This window comes from Ambystoma mexicanum, chromosome 10, assembly GCF_040938575.1.
Source record: "Ambystoma mexicanum isolate Mex_15411 chromosome 10, UKY_AmexF1_1, whole genome shotgun sequence".
NCBI classification, from domain to species: Eukaryota; Metazoa; Chordata; class Amphibia; order Caudata; family Ambystomatidae; genus Ambystoma; species Ambystoma mexicanum.
Genome location: NC_090932.1, coordinates 1,593,401,370 through 1,593,419,132, shown reverse-complemented (window position 1 = coordinate 1,593,419,132; position 17,763 = coordinate 1,593,401,370). Strand labels below are relative to the sequence as shown.

The 17,763-nt window shown below is 47.6% G+C and overlaps 1 protein-coding gene across 1 annotated transcript in view; it reads left to right on the top strand.

The window, feature by feature from the left end:
* SLC25A1 (solute carrier family 25 member 1) overlaps window positions 1–17,763 on the top strand; it is a 155,067-nt gene that overhangs the window by 88,626 nt on the left and 48,678 nt on the right. The gene's annotated exons all lie outside the window — the stretch shown is intronic.

The following is a 17,763-nucleotide window of genomic DNA, read 5'->3' as shown; positions in this document are numbered from 1 at the left end:
CGTATTAGTGGACGAGGAAGGCTCGGTTCTAGCACGCACGAGTCCTGGAAGCATCTAGCAGCAAATCTCCTGCAGCTGATGGGCCGGGAGAGTGCGTATTAGTGGACGAGGAAGGCTCGGTTCTAGCACGCACGAGTCCTGGAAGCATCTAGCAGCAAATCTCCTGCAGCTGATGGGCCGGGAGAGTGCGTATTAGTGGACGAGGAAGGCTCGGTTCTAGCACGCACGAGTCCTGGAAGCATCTAGCAGCAAATCTCCTGCAGCTGATGGGCCGGGAGAGTGCGTATTAGTGGACGAGGAAGGCTCGGTTCTAGCACGCACGAGTCCTGGAAGCATCTAGCAGCAAATCTCCTGCAGCTGATGAGCCGGGGGAGTGCGTATTAGTGGACGAAGAAGTCTTGGTTCTAGCACGCACAAGTCCTGGAAGCATCTAGCAGCAAATCTCCTGCAGCTGATGGGCCGGGAGAGTGCGTATTCGTGGACAAGGAAGGCTCGGTTCTAGCACGCACGAGTCCTGAAAGCATTTAGCAGCAAATCTCCTGTAGCTGATGGGCCGGGAGAGTGCGTATTAGTGGACAAGGAAGGCTCGGTTCTAGCACGCACGAGTCCTGGAAAGGGCTTGGTGTCTGCCAATCGCCGAAGTGGACCGCTTCCCGAAAGGCCTATAGAAAACCCAGTGCAAAAAACACTTCAACATTCGTTTTCTACATCATTTTAGATTTTCGCTTGTAAGACAAATTCTCTTATGAGACAAAAGTATACAGATGCGATACATGTACATATATAGTGAAAACGAAATCTGTATTGCCTCAGAAAGAAAAAACGGCACCAATCCTAATATGGAGTCTAAATCACATCTATAAGGCGGACATGAATGATAAAGCAATCGGGAAGGAAACGAAGCAAAGGGATGAGTGGAGGTGTCCGGATCAGTTGCCTGTCAAATGAGGTGACCACTTTACTGAGGGAGCGGCCAGACCCTACAATGATTCCTTATGGGAATTCAGGACGAACATACACACCCTTAGCACCTACAGTGTGCACCCCTACACCTGTGCACCCCTCTTCTGAAGAGGGGTGCACAGATGTACAAATACACCCAACCCAAAACGATTTTTAGAAATTGAGGGACAGATGCAAAGCAAGAGCCTCTTGCTTTGCATCTGTCCCTCAATTCTAAACATTGTTTTTTTAAACCGGCTTTTACCCGGGCCGCCAGAGAGAGACACAGTATGGATGGAACAAGTGGCCATCCATACTGCGTCCCTTCTCTGCGGCCTGGGGGGAGTGGGGCTCGGCCCGACTTCATTCTGCCGGCGGGTGCGGGGCCCCGGAGCACCCGTGTACTAGGCGCCCCGGGTATCTTGTCACTTGCTCCAGGGCCTACGGGCTGAGTGTTTTTCAGTGAATCAGGATTGTTACCACTGTTGAGGTAGAAAGGCTTCCGTGAAAGAGAGGCTTGTCTTACCAGAAACAATGAGAAAAAAAGACTTTGTACTGGGATTTATAAAATCTGTCTGCTTATCTATATCCTGACCAGCATAACTAACCAGGTTAGGCTTTTTTTTAATGAATTCAAGTGGACAGTCGGCATGTAGCAAAACAAAAAACATGGGCAGGTTATACTATGGCATATTTGTCAATTTTTCTTTAATGATATATTTATTTTTATTGGCTGTGTATCCAGTAGCCTATTGGTATCCTGTTTGAATATGGATCTATAAAGCCAATTGATAAAACATATTTAATTGAAAACAGAGGAAAAAACCACCCATGGAGTATTTAATGCAGCAAAATGGTTAAAACTCACCAGGTAACTTACCAGGGTTGTATGACCGCAACCCGCCTCCTGTACACCTTACTGGGGTATGCCTGATCACAACCCTCCATTACTGCCACTTGTTGGGGGTCTGCCTGAGCACAGCCCTCCTCTGCCGCCACTTATTGTGGTCTGCCTGAGCAGAGCCTGCCACTGCTACCTCTTAGAATGCTTTGCCTGTGGACAAGCCTCCACTGCTACCAGTTGCCATGGCTGGCATGGGGCACAGAATGCCAGAAAGGCATGTAGCAGTAGGCCCCAGGAATTAGGGTGAGTGGGGCAGGGCAGGTCGCGGGGGAAGAATCGCCGCAGCAGGCAAGCACAAATGGCCCCCTGTCCCCATGCAGTAGCAACCCCCCCACCCCCCAGCAGGATGCAAGGCATCTTGTCCGCCAGGTATTGTGAAGTGCAAGCACATGGGAAAAGGATGAAGCAGAGGAAATTGTGAGTAACCAAAGGGTGTCTCATCCTCTAGTCCTCTGGGACTTGTCATCCAGGTGGCCAGGACACAGCCATCCCTTTTGGATCCAGTTCTTGTGGGTGGACTAGTGCAGGAGGTTCACCTGGGTGAGGCGATTTCAGGGAGAGGGGGTGAGGCAGCCAATGGTGAGACACGGTATTCCCCCCCCTTTTTGTTCATCTAACCCATCCTATTTTTTAGGATTCTCCAATGTCCAACTCCCCCCTGGCCCCTCCCCTTTTACATGAACACTTGGCCGAGGAAGAGGTTGACTGAGAGTAACAAGACTAACTCTCATACATCGTACTGACCATGTCCCGTTCATCGGGTCAGGCAAAGTCAGGCACTTGACTTTAAGAGCATAGACCTGATACCAATTAGCTCTCCTCACATGGATAAAAGGCAGAATTTAGCAACACACTCTGAGCAAGGCGGAATACGAGTACGAGCAGAACTTCCAGGGAGAAGGCAAACCTATTGGAGCAGAGAGACAAAGGGACGAGAGCAGCGGGTCAAACCCCAAGAGGTCCCTACTGGAGGTCATTGCCTCCGTCATGCCACGAAAGACACCTGGCGAAGGCCATATCCCATATCGGAAGGCTGCATTTTGTTTCAGCGACCCTCCTGGGTGAACTGCAGAGTTGGGGAGGCGAGGCCAAGGTTGCGGTACTAACCTTTACTCATGAATTGGAAATCGTAAAACCAAGAAAGAGACGCACACAGCCGGTGAGTTGGCAAGCGACCTGAGAGACTTGTGTGTGTTAAAGAAAGTTTGAATTGGCAACATAACATTGCAAGTGATGGCTGCACACGTGTGAGTAACGGAATGATCCGGAAAAAGGTAGTAGCCCATTTGAAAGTCTCTGTGAAAGGTGCATTGTTTGTAACAGTTAAGCGAATTAACTGCAAAAGCGAAGTAAGCAAAATGAACTCCTAGAGAAAGGGAGAGTGAAAGTTGAACCTTCAACTTTTAGTGGACGTGGTCCTGCGGAGGTCTGTAAAGAAAGCCACGCACATTTGAAAGTCTCCAACATCTGAAAGCGCTTTGAGCCTGACTGAGGTAGACACACAGTGCGTAATAAGCTTGGGGAAGTGAGCCCCCTTGCAAGTTTTATGAACTTTGTTTTGAAGAGGTCTGAGCCCAACAGGGGGGCGGGGAGGCTATATGAGGTCTGAACCCGACAGAGGGGGACCCACGTGAACTGTGGCTTGTGAACATTTGGTGAAATATTTTTTGGAAGTCTGGAAGAGAGATTTTAACGTGGCAGGCCAGGCGGGCCTCGATCCACGTTTTGCAACTGTTTATTGTGTCAAAAACCTAAGCCAGAGTACGTCATCCCACCTACATGGACTGCCTTACTCCCTGTGGTCTAACGTGGGAAGGAGAGCTGATTCAGCTGCATTTATTCCTTTACGTACATTTCTCCTTTACACACTTTTTCTTCAAGGGATAGGGCAGGCATTCGATTTTGTTAGCATAGACCATTTTGATTTGACAGACTCCACTAGGCCTGTTTTGTTTATTGTTTGATGGACAAGACTACTCCTATCTTAGTTATAAGGCCAAGTAGGAGTTTTCCCAATCCCAGAAACTTTAATAAAGGTTTTGCAAACTGTACCTGTTGTGTCAGTGTCATATATGTGATACCATGCCTCCCATTCAAAATGCAAGCAAAGGGGACTTAGTTGAGAAATGGTAGGCAAATGCAAAATGCCATAATAGGGCAAGAAGCAGCGGCCAAAAGTAGCCCCTTTCATCATGCCGCCGCCTCAGCAAAGAAAAGTTTGCTACAGGGCATTCTTGCCCGATAAGTACAGGGGCTGTGGCGTAAAGAAAGCCCCAATGGTCCTGCAACGAATGAAATTTGTTTGCCACCCAACCAGCCTTACAAAACAAGCGCAAAGGAAATACCGGCTACCGTACGGAGGCGACATGAAAAGAATAACAAGTTGACGTTGTTGAAGTCGTGGGCTTTTGATTTGGCGGCACTGGTCAGGGAGACGCTGCCCTAAGCACAAAAAGAGAAGGTGGCAGCCAGAATGACCACAGGACCCACTTACAACGGTCATGGGCCTTTGGACTACAACCAGTGACGCTGGTGCAAAAGGGCATACCTTGTTAGTGCCCAAAAGCACGCATCTGATTGTTTTGGTTTTTTATATTACTGTTGTGAATAATAAAGGCCTTTGGACAAATAATTTGTCCATAACTATTGTCTCATGGTAATAATTTTAGGTGGTTACCAGTGGCCTTATGCCATTACTTGGCCTTATCCCTGAGCGCAAACCTCTACTGTTGGGGTCTGCCTGAGCACAGGCTTCCGCCGCTGCCGCTTTTTGCAGTCTGCTTAAGCTCAGCCCTAAATTGCTAGCACTTATTGGGGGTCTATATGCACCCAATGCCCCACCTCTCCCACTTACTCAAGGCGGTCTGTCCACGGTCACCACCCCTACCACTTACTGAGGTCTGACTGAGACATCCCCTGATTGCTACCACTTACTGGAGACTGCCTTTACAGACCCTTGCCTTCCACTACTTATTTGCCTGCACTTTGTCACACCACCTGCTTCTACTCTTACCAATCACTCTGTAACGCCGCAGGCTGCCGGGCCCACCCCTCCACTCTCTCCCCGACACCAGATACTCCCTACGCCGCAGGAGCAAACTATATTTTTCAGGATGAGCCCTGCTGCGTTAAAAACCATGTGGACCCTCTCAGATTGATTACACTATACGCAAGTCATTCTTGTAATATCTGGTTTTATAGAAACCAGGACAGAAGATGGCCATCAGACGAGCTCGCTTTTTATGTTTTTACGTTTCCACGTTCGTATCTGCTTACGCTTGTGTGTGTTTGTGTCTTCCATGATTCGCTTCATGCTTTAGATCAAGTCATATGGTTTCGTATTTTGCCGATATTTCTGAATCTTCAGAACATACAAACGTAGCTCATCATGTTCCCATGAATTGGCTGAAAATGATCAAAATATGTTTCTTTCACCCAGTCTTATCGCCTCGACCTCGTATACCCCAAGTCAGAGATCGTCGTGTATCCACAAAACCCACAACGAGTCATAGCAAGCAATTTTATGCACACCAGGCTGTCAAAGAACACCATTCATTAATGTTGTTGTTTACTCCCCCCAAAACAAGTCAAACCGGTTAATGCGAGCGCAAAGAAAAGCTATATGTTGTATGAACAACAAAGTGGCAGGTGGCACTTGTGTTTGGCCTTTCACCCATTCTGTCTGCTCCCAAGATAAGCGGCCATATGTCCTGTATTATCACACATGACCTGGCTTTTTAGCCAACACCTCTTTGCCTTTATTAGAAATCCAGGCCTACAGGGCCCTTTATGCAAAGTGGTGTTAGTTGGGGCCAGGACTGGACCATGGTAAGGCACACAAGATGGGCCCCTTGGCAGTTTTCTGCGGCCCTTTACTTGAAGCCCTTGGTGGTCCACCCCATCTTATTTCCAGGGATAAAAGTTGCATGAATTGAATCTATATACTGGTTATGGAAACCGCCATCTTGGAAGCCGCCATTTAGAGGAAGCCGAGCTTCCTGTTATGTGGAACTGCACAGTGTAAAGGTTCATGTAGAACCAGTGTACCCTGTTCATTGTAATTTTGCAGTATCAGAAGCTTGAGGGGTTATTCTGCTGAAGATCTATTTTGCCAGGTGTCATGGGGAGGGAGGAACTGGGATCAGGGTCACTATTTTGCAGACCATAATTCCGCTGCCCCTCTACTCCCTTTACTGTTCCAGAAGGTTTGCTCGTCACTCCTCCTTCCCATTGAACAGGGGAACACTCCTGTGACCGCTGCTTTAAAAACAAAAAACAAAAAAAAATCAGGATTTGAGATCCTTTACAGCTGAAACATTTCTGCAGTAAAGTGTCCCGCTTCCACGAACAGAGCCGCAGTGAAACATAATGTGTGTTAGGAAATAGTTCTCATTAGACAACTTTCCCTCCATATTCTATGGACCCCTTATTCTGTGGACCCCAAAACTTTTGCATTTGTCTTTTAACCTGTCCTGACCCTTTTACAGGTAAGTGAAGCGTTCAGTTTCACCTCCCTTGCCTTTTGCTCATTTTGTTATGGGGAAATTTCAGTCCTTCAGACTATCAGTACTGAGAAACTTTTGTCTTGGTAACTTTTTTAACAGTGCACACAGCATCTTACAATGCAGTGCAGTGGGGATACTTTTGTACCACCCTAGTCTTTTTTACACTTGGGATTTTTGGTTACTTTTATATGTGTCTAAAGACAAGCTGCTGGCAGCAGATACATCTTTACATTCTTTTTAGTGTGCACATTCGTGTTTACTGTATCTGGCTACTAAACGTGGCTGCTGCCTTTAAAATGCCCTTGCCATGAGATTTTTCGCTTGGCCTTTGGCCACATTGTTTAGCCTTCTTCCTGCCTTCTCAGGTCAGGAAATCCCATATATGGTCCTGCAGTCACCCTGGAAAGCTGCAGCTTTCGCCGGCTACTGCTGGCCTGATGTGTGTGGATCCAGGAAGTGGGTGGGACTGTCTGATCCCACTACACATACGTGGTGCCTGAAAGTCTAGGTGTGGGGCATGAATGAATCCCACAGTGGTCCCTGATTGGACCACTGCAGGCTGTTTGAATGGTTCAGATCCTTACCATTGGTGAGCTTGGACTTGCTTCCAGCCAGGATTTAGGATAAGAGGAGGACTCCTGCAGCCGTTTCTTCAGATCAGCGTTTGGAACAAGTATACTGTGTAGAAGAGCAGCCGACTGAAGATCCATGAACATCTCCTGAAGAGGCCTGGCACCCCATCCTGCGTGTTTGGCCAGGTGAATCCCTGCTGGACTACCTGATTTGCGAAGTTCCTGAGTAGTGCTTCAACCCTTGCACTGGTGAGACCAACCAGTCTCAATGCATTCTGGAGCATCCACCCGTCATAAGTGTCCCTGGAGCACCTAGTGGACTGACCAGCTCTCCAGTGGGATACCTCGGTAGAAGCGTTGCCGTGCCGTGGTTTCGCCTAGAACTTCGGAGAGCGCCTGCTCTTGCCACAAGTCTCCTTCCTTCCAAGTTTCAGCTTCCCAGCATCAAGAAAACCTGTCTGGGAAAGTGATGTTTGACCGCGACTGGAAAGACACCTGCTGTCATGTGTGGATGCTGTTGCTGGAACTCACCTTCCCCTCTCTGGTGAAGTTTCCTGAGGAGGTCTGCATCAGTGCCTTATGCACTTCTTCTTCACAAAAGGTTTACACACTGCTCCTTGAACTGACTGCAAACATCTTTGCACCCGCAGCTCCTGTGCAAGATCCAACGGTGGGAAAACCTACCTCTTGCGATTCGCAGTCGACCAGCCTAGTCACTTGGGAAAATTGGAGTCGGGCTGGGGGGGAGTAGAGGGGGGTAAGTAATTGCAACATATTCACCTCCCCCTAGGCTCCTTAGAATAAACTTTGGTTATTCAGCTTTTTGATTGTTTGTTTGATCTAAAAGCTGTTTCTAAAAATAGGAAAATAATTGTACTGACTTGGAACATTGTTGAAGTATTTTCTGGAATATTTTCACCACCACAAGAACTCTTCCTAAACCCTCTCGTAAGAAGACGCTTTGTGACTTTTGGACACAAGGCCCCATACATCATAGGGATTGGATTTATAAAGTTTGGTCATCATTCTTGTTAACTGGTTTCATTCTACTGAATCACTACTTACCTTCTTTGTGTTGACTAGGTTATTGCATGTATTCTTACAAATCTAAAGGTGACAGTATATATGTTTTTATAATTGAGTATTGTGTGATATTACCACCTGCTTATTTAATATCTCAGTGTGTGTTTTTGTACCTATAAATATATTGATTTTTACTTGCCTGTTTAAATTAAATTATTGTGTGCTTCACTGTGTGGAGTCACTTTGGACCCCTGACCTCACTCACTTTCTCCTGAGACTAATCCTTGACCACTCTCCATGCTTGGATGTACGTTAAAGGATCGAGTCCCAAAAGATCTAATTACAAAATAGTGAAAGCCACTTGTCCGCATTTTGTAATTCTATCCTTTGCTTTTTCTTTTTTTGTTCCCTGGCACGCATGTAGAGGATGCGGGAGACATCCCTGCGACCCCCGCATCTCCGAATTCCGAAGTAGGGGAGCGGAGCACACCCTCGCAACCCTGCTCCCCTTGTTTTGGTATTTTGGTATTCAGTCTTTTCAAACCATGTCGAATGCACACTAATTGTGCATTCAGTCTTCTTTTTTCTGGTCTTTTGGTGCAAACCCTCCACCCTTACCTTGATTGGGTTTGGCTAACCTCTGAGTTCCCCTGTTTACTATAACTAGGGTGGCCTCCTAAAATCTGTCCACCAGGCCAGATTCTAGAAATCCATCTTAACAATGTGTAAGCAAGTTCTTATTCTCAGTTAACAGAAACGGAAGTGGCGCAACAAAACGAGACGCCCTACTTGGTGCTGTTGTGTACATGAATACACTGTCCTTCAACCACCAGCAGGTCTGTCCTGCAGGATCCTGTGACCCAGAGAGGGTAGGTGTGGCTATTCCCGTGTCTAAGTATGATAAGTCTCCCCTCTCATACAAGCCCGTCACTGAATAGTTGGGTATTCCTGGCATGTAATTCCTTTGAAACTCATATTCCTGCCTCTTGATTCTTATGGTTGGGCTTGTGCCAGATAAACCACAAAGGAGCACTGGAATTAACTAAGTAACAAAACGGGGTGATTCCTATAGAGGTTTGTACCTCGACCTAAAGCAAGTAAGGGCCTGTTCTATGTAGACATAATGCCCTGAATCCAATATTCTACCCCCCTCTTTTAAATCCTCAAATTCATGGGGCGTCCACTTCCAGGACACTATCTGTTAGATCAAAGTCATTTTTGACTCTTCTTTTGCTAACTCTTAGTCCGCTTGACTTTTTGCCATCTTGTTGGTTTGCTGGACTGTTCTTTTTGCTGTTAGGGAGACATCTACTGAAGTCCCCTTTCAGCTCATTTATAGGGTGCCTATATGACTAGCTGGGCAGGAGAGGTTCTTGAACACCCCATTTTGTCCCTGGATGTCACATCTCACAGAGAAAGTATGTTGTGGAGTAGGTTGATGGCGATGACATGTTTACTTATGGTAACACCACTATATAGCCTTATGTACCATGTTGGCAGCCAAATAGCAATATATGGCGGCTATTGAGCTACCACTGCCTTTTTAAAATCCCCTACCCCGTCCAATTTGTTGTGTGGTCTCTCCTTGTTTCAGTTGACCTTGAGGAATGGCCAAAACAGCTGTCCAGAAAACAGCCTGCCCAGATGTCTGGGTGTGGCGCTCTAGGCGTGTGGCTCTGCTCCTCTCAGTCTAGGGGAATTCTGACTCAGTCTCTGTTCCAGCAGAGACATATGTAATTACCCTTCAAGGCTGCTTTGTGTGCTTTGCTTAAAGCTCCTTCCTGCTCTGTCTGTGACTAGAACAGAATTAAGTGTGCTGCTGTTCAACACATTTTCTTCAGGCTCTTTCATGGGACACACGGACATGAACCCCTGCAGGTGCTTCTAGTGGGGCCATACTGCTGCCTGTGCTTGGAGTCCTCCTGTGACACTTCTAACTTGCTTGCTTGTTGCTGCTGTGGTGCCTTCCTCCTCTTCAAGGCCCATCTAAATAAGACCCTTCTTCCACCGGATTTCATTGTTTTGGCATCGGCATTTCCCTGGACACTGACACTGACCAGTGACCCGAACTGCCACCTAACCAGACCCAATCCTGACATCGAAACCTAAATATACACCTAAGCTTCCTGGACTGCAATCAAACATCCTCTGCAATGGAAAGCAATAGGCAGATTTTTACTTTAAATGGGCACGTCTCACGGTGAACCATCAAGATTGTGGGACTTCATAATAGACAGTTGTTTTACCAAAGTGCTTGACCTTAATGGAACATTGCATTTTTGCTTGGCAATGGACCGCAATCCGGGGAACGGTTTGCATGACCTATTCATCCTCGCCATTGTGTCCTTTGCATTCACCCTCCACGTAGTCAAATCTGGGCTCTCCCAACAGCAGGACGGGCAAGGCTGGAACTTACTGTCTGGTGTCTGGGAGAGTATGGTTACATGTTACAGTCAAGCCTCTATTCTTCAAGAATAAAGTGGAGGGTGACTCGAGCCCATCACACAACCACTCACCGACTAATTTCAGTACTTCCTAAAAGTGTCATACGCTTATTCTCTTGGGTATTATGTGGTGCCCTTCTCACAACCAGCATTTTCCCTTGACCGCTCTTTGCTGACTCTACAAGCATGCAAACTACCCCAAACTCCATCCCCATCTCCTCTGCCCTGCCTTACCTTGCAAATATCTCTTGTTCGTTTGAACTCTGCTCACCCTTCAACCTTGCTCTCTTCGAATTCCTTTTTTCTTTCCTCTGCAGACTTACGGTCTGGATACTCTGCATCAGGCTGAGGTGCGGGCAGTAAGCCATTTTTTGTACAAAACTCTGCAAGGTTAGACCACTAGGGTGGTGACTGGTGCAGTATTGAAAAAAGTCCTAACTTAAATTATTTGTTAGCACAATTTTTCTATTTTCAGAAGATCAATAAGGACCAGTTTTCTACCAGTTTGTCTTCATGAAGCCTAAACTGCCCCTAAGAAGGCAGAGTTTTCTATTGCGTAGTATCCCGTTGCCTTTTTGATGTTTGTTCAAGGATCATCATATCACTGATATTGATATCCATTGTGGAGGATGTGTTCAAATGAAAGGGGGAGCCCTGATTTACTTTTGAGTGTATGATTGCCAAATGACTAAGCTAGAGGTTGGAAGGGGTGTCAGCTGTTCCTGCCCTCCCATCTCCATTCAAGCTGTGAAGGGATTAGAAGACGAGGCATGATCTAGATTAATTATGAGTGGGTGAGCAAACCCCTTGAGTGAACCCATGAGCAATGGTACGCTCTGAAGCCTTAGGAGATCCAAGTTGAGGTGGTTTCTAGGGTTTACTCTAGTCCGGTTTGGAAGCCAGGAAGGGCTAGTTCATGGCAAAAAAAACCTCTCCTGATTAACATTGAGCTGGTCTAAGAGGAAGTTGTTAAGCATGTTTGAGGCTGGCAAAGCTATCCCAGCCTGGGGGTTTTTTGGCAAGGGAAGGAGAATATTGTCACAACTGGGATATATTTCCAGGGATGCAATCCCTTTGTTCCCATTTGACCCCCAAACTCCTGGATGAGGTTTACAACCTAAAGCTCCACTGTCCAGTGGAAGTTGGCGAATCCCAACAAGTGAAGATCCGGAGCAGGCACTTGACAGGATCCCTATGGAGTGCAAAGGGACACCAGTTTGATAGCACCTTCAATCTGCAAGTACCAATGATAAAGGAACTGCATTAGAGGACTTACCCCGTTGAGGGCTTTGGGGCACGGCAACCCTCGGACTCATACCTACCCTTCTCTGTAAACTCACCCCACCCCTGTAGTCCAATGGAATGGAAGAAACCCTAAAGGTTGCAGCAAAAAATGCGGTTGAAATATCAAGGATTCGAAGACTGAATGCAAGCACTCCAGAAAGAAGCATATGGTGACACAGCTGCAGCAGAGCAGAGAGCAGATGCGTTGAAAGTGAAGGCGCCTGCAGCGAGGAGATGTGCTTGAGTCAGGAGAGAGCAGAAAGAGCTACAGGGGCAGTGTGGGGGAACGACGTGGGAAGGGGCGCCATCATAGAGGGGAAACCGGGGGGCACTGTGGAGGTGGGGACCAAGAAACAAAACAAGGAGAGCAGAAAGTGAGGCGGGTTCAAGGAAAGCCAAACTGAGATATAGAGTGGACAAAGCAAGCAAGAAAAGCGGAACACAGGTATGAGCCAGAAGTTGGATGGTGGGGAATCCTGGAACACCAAACCAGTCCAGAAGTTAACTGGTGAAATAACCTTCAGGGGATTGGAGCGCTGCCATGTGAAAGATCCACCGAAGAACGTTGCAAAGCAAGTTCTCAAACACTAGATGCGGACCGAAAGAGTGGGAGGAAGCTGTGGTCTGAGGTGTGAGACAGCCATGCCAGCCTTGGGTGCCCCCAAGATTGGCTAGAAGGAGAGATTAGTCTCACTGAAAAAGAAATCCGACCCGTGTGTTACTGGCTGGGTAATGTGAAAGAAACAGAGCCCATACAATATCATTTTGTAGAGTTGCAAGGAACGGAGAGACGGTATTATATTGCAGTGTAATGGTACCGACAGCATGCCCCCTTCTAACCTTCCAGAAGCAACCTAACCCCATGCCTTTGGCCCATACATTCATAAGAAACAATATGATGATGATGAGGAGGAGGAACCCTTCTCTAAAACTGTGCTGTGAGGTGGCCTTGGCTTGCACTGGGAAGACGCCTTGCGCTCTTTACAGGAGTGAGTCCCACTGGGTCCTGACTCCATTTCTCCATTAGTCCGTCTTCATTTTTCGATGCACCTGCTATGCTGATCAAGGCCCTGCAAACTGCCTGGAAGTGGTTAGACTTGGCGGTAACCATGAGCTATCTGCCACCTGTCGCACATGCTAGTTCAATTCTATCGTTCCACATTCTTACACCAGTCTATAATTATTTGTGTCCAGGCCTTGTGACGCTTGCCAGTGCCAAGGCCTTTATATGGACCAGTCTATGATGAACACTATTGGACTTATATGCACACCATCAGGAGTCCAGGGTGCAATAGAAAGAACATATTGTTTTGTGTATGATTACAAGAAAGACTTCAATGGTAGTTGAACTTTCCTGTGTATGGAATGTATTGTGTTTGACATTGAATGTGTGATAGTATGAATGAGTATGAAAGGTGGGAAATGGTAGATGTCCAAAAACATGACTGACTATGTATAGTAATTGTGTGGTTTTTAACTTTGTGGTATCATTTTCCAATTAAACTGATGAACTGAATTTTGTGTAGTGTGTTGTTCCAACCTCAACACCAAGATCCACTTTTTTAAAATATATCTTTATATGGAGCAGTCTACTATGCCAGCTTCCTAATTCCACGCTGGCCTTGTAACAATGTACCATCAGCTCGAACAACTGAGGTCTCGTAAAATGTACCAATAACTCCAACAGAAGCGGTCTCATATTCTTTATTAACACAAATGTGTTTTTATGTTAAATATAAAAGAAAAGGTTACTGACCCTAGAAAAAGAGGAAGCAGAAAACAGTGGACTGCTTAAGCCTACAGAGAACAAAAAAATATAAAATCAGGGAATACAATTATGTCTCAACAGTGACAAAATGCGAAGCTCTGGGTCACTCGTGTTAGGGCACTGAGGAGGTAGGGGAGAGAAGAAGAGCAGGTGGCCTCAAATTTGAGGGCATAGTGTGGGGGAGAAGTCACAGGAAAGAAGAGAGAAGCATTCAAAGGAACATGAAACCAGACGCAGAAATGCTACACAATTTGAGCAAATACCCTAGCTAAACAACAAACCTGTCATTGATATGATATGGCATTTGTAACGCGCCTATACACAAGTGTTTCAAGGCACGACGAGGCAGGGGGGGAACACGGGGAGACAGACAACGAACCTACTAGGCCAGGTGTCATTCAGATCGCGCAAGTGCAAGGGTAGCGGAGAAAGGGAGAAGTGCAAGGGGGAAAGGGAGCGGGGAAAGTGCAGTACAGGGTTAATAGCATACAGGAAAAATAACAAGGGCCAGCTAGTGGCAAGTGCAGACAAGTGCTGGGAAGGGGGGCTGTAGGGATACAGACACAGTTCCTTAGTGCAGGGGGTGCCAGGGAGGCAGTGTAGGGGAGAGTGGCTGGGCCAAGGACCGAGAACGGTGAGTGGCCCAGTTGCAGATTCAGTGCAATTTCAGTAACTTTAGCAGGGGATAGGGGGAGAGAAAGCAGAAGCGAAGAGGAAGGTTTTGAGGTGCTTCCGGAACCGGAGATGGTTCTCCTCAAGTTTCAGGGAGGGAGGCCCCTGCAGAGGAGAGAGATCTGCCACCAACTCGTTTGGAGAAGCGACTGACCCTGAGGGAGTTGGAGGCGGATGAGCGAAGAACTCGAGAAGGAAGATATTTAGGAAGAGAGAGATGAAGGTATTTTGGCCCAGAAGGCCTTGTGGACAATGCAGAGGGTTTTTGATTCATTTTTTATACACATTAACACAATTCTTGCAAAGTGATCAAAAAGCCAACTTAAATGAGGCAAAGCCCTACTTGTAGAAGTCCCTGATGCCACACTCGACCAGCACGCTGCAGCACACGCCATCACAGAATTAAGAACATTTCATCACATCACCCCCATCCTCAAGGAGCCGCACTGGCCACCCTTTGGTGCAAGCCTGATGTTCACCATGGTGGAGCCTCAGGTGGGCAGAGGAATGAGTGTGTGTGCCTCCTCATCAGAACATGTACACGGGTGCAGCAGTGATCACTGTGGCATCCCCGTGACACTGGGGGTGCTGCCTAATTACAAAATGGCAGCACGGGCCATGCAGCAACGGGCCGCTGAAGATTTCTGAAGTGCCGTGGCCGAGGCAGTGATATTGTGTGGGCCCCCCAGCAAACGGGGCCCCCGCAGAAGATAGACAATGCCACAGGGGAGCGGCGGTGAGTGCGGGTGGGTCTCCCAGCCAACTGAAACCACCCTGAAGATAGAAAAGGGCAGCCGGGCACAGCAGTGTGCATGCAGAGACCCCCACTCGCGCATGTTGGCTCCCAGGACTATATTAGAGCGCAGGCTGCTCAGTGAGTGTGGGTGGCCCCATGTGGTGGACGGGACCACCCTGAAGAAAGAAGAGGGGCCATGCCCCAGCCATCACCCATGGGGGACAGGCCCTTGCCAGCCACCATCCAGCCTTGCCACCAGGATCAGCAGAACTAGCTATCATGTGTGTAGTTCTATGTATATATTTATTGTTCAGCAGCACGTTCAGGGGGGGAGCACAGAGTTGGGCTAAATGGTTGGGAAACGGTAAGTAGGTTTAAGAAATAAGTCGAGGTAGGATATTAATGATAGGAACCCTAGGTAGATAAAGGTGGTAGAGGGGAGGTACTCTGGCATGAGGTAGCAAAAAGAGTGCGGCGGCCTGCCTGAAGCCACTGAGCGAGATGGGACCACCCACAGAGGCCATCCTCTGGCCTCACACTCCATGTGGGTGGTACTGAGTATAGGTAAGGGGTCTGTTGCGTCAAACTCAGCCAAAGGGTCCCAGAGACCCATCCAAGGAGGGGTAAGCTGATTTAGCAGTTTCACATTTAGATGGAGCTCACATCAAGGGAATCCTAGGGAAATGGTATAAAAGATATGTGGTTTTATTCAATAAAGAGGGTTACTCATTGGGATCCCTATAAAATTCTCTTTGGTGTCTGTGTCCCTTAGTGATCAGAGAACTCGGGGTGTAGCCCATCTCCTGTTAACAGCGTTTGAATTTTAGCAGGTGCAACGCTCCTCCCTACCCAGTCGGGTGGGGTGGTGGTAACCATGGAAACTGTCCCTGCTCAGGGGCAGGAAGTGTACACCCTTGCATGGAACAGGGCCGGAAGACGGGGGCTACACACATCTGCCGTCTAGCAGTTCAAAACACTTGCTCACAGTCTTGGCAGTTTATAATGCCCAACTACATCACGATGGACCCCAGGGTATTCATAGTTTTTCCCACTCTACGCTTTCATTCATGTCGTCACTTAACCTAGGTTGTCTTAATTGCTGCATCCCTGACCCTCGCCTCCACCCCAACCCTAGCCCGGAGCCCAACACGTCTTAAAAGCCTCCTTGCCTTTGACAGAACTGTGCCCCCTCTGCTCTCTCCTGGGGTCCTACCCTCCTTCATTAAATGACCCACACTCTGTTGTCTCTCTATCCGTCAATTTCCCCTCCTGTGCAACACCTTTCTTCGCTATCTTGCCCGATTGTTGTCCTCTGCCTTCCTTCTGTTGTTTATTATTTTATTATTATTATAGTATTTATTGAGCACGGACCTAGCTTCAAGAAGCAACTGAGCGCTTTACAGAGGTATACACCAATACAGTTACATAACAGAGCACTTTACAGAGGAGTACAACAGAACAGATAAACCGTGTGGGGTAGGATACAGAGGAGGGGTGCAGCTGTAACCAGTGGAGGAGAGGGGTTGGTGGCATCTGGCAAGTATGGTGGCACGAGTGGCGACGTGATGTTTCTCTTCCTCCCCTCTGATCTGCTCTTTCTCTCCACTGTCTCCTACGCCCTCCGCTCCAGCCTCTCCATTCAGTCTCCTCCCTGCACTACTATATGCTCCTCTCATTCCGTAGCCGCCATCCGTTTCCTAATTCCCACACCTTTTTATTGACTTTTCCCATTTATTACATCCTGTAGGGGTATACAATTGGCCTTGGGATTGTGGGTTCAGTGACAGGTGTGCACCGGTTGAAAGTGAGGCCTCAATTGCTCGCACAGCCCTCAAACTATAATTCCCTCAGGTGTGTTAAATAATACATAATTGCTGTCTGCCATCGTGGAAATAGATGCTGCTCTGCATCCAAGCACCCACATCATGTTCTGCGTGGGAAAAGGCTCCACCAAGGGGTAGCCAAGCGGGGCCATAGCCACCCTTATAAAAATGCTGCCCCACCGGCCCGCCCGCCTGCCTGCCTCTTGCATTTGTTTTGGTGTGCTACCCTAAGAGTTCCAGTGACCTCATCAGGCCACCCCTATGAAAAAGTCTGGGGGGGCAACTGCGCGGGGGTCCTATTCCTGTGGCAGTTGGATTTTCTGATTTATAAACACAAATGAGAGTTCCTGCATTCTGAAGCTTGTTGCTTCAGGTTGGCATTATGTGCACATCAAAGATATGCCTTGCATGGTGGTGGCGATTCTGGAAGCCGCTTCTTCTATAGTTTCCAGGTTACCGCCCGCAAGTGCTTTCCAAAGTTTGCAGTACCTAACCCTCATGGGGTCTTTCAGCAATCTAAAATACTTTGCACGAAGCTGGTGATAGGATGGGATTTGGGGGGATTCCCCCCGTATATATACCACCATCAGGGCTGCCATCATGGAGCGGACAATGGTCCCTGCCCCCAAGCATCCCCCTAACCACATCCCCTAAACTCAAGGGAGAGCATACAAAATGATTTGCAGTCTTCAGTGAGACTTTGGGTATAACGGCAAGCCTCAGTGTCCATAGCTTTACTTTTGGCTAAAAATAGGACCGGACACGTCGGAAGCCAGAAATAATACTGGGGGCGCACTCCGTTGTGAAATTAGTACTTTGTGTCCTAACAAATCATAGTTAACAAGGCAAATGAAGGAGAACTGAGCCCATCTAATCTGCCCGGTTCAACACTGTACATTCTACTTGGTCGCCAGGTCTGTCAGGGGACGAAATTAATATTAGAGGCGCACGAGCTAAAAGCAGCTTCTCGGAATCCGGCATTAACCAAAGCAGCTTCTCGGCATCCAGCATTAACCAGTGAGCAGAAGCTACCACTTGGGAACCAGGAGCTAGTACATAGTGTACCACGAATCTAACTTCAACATACAAT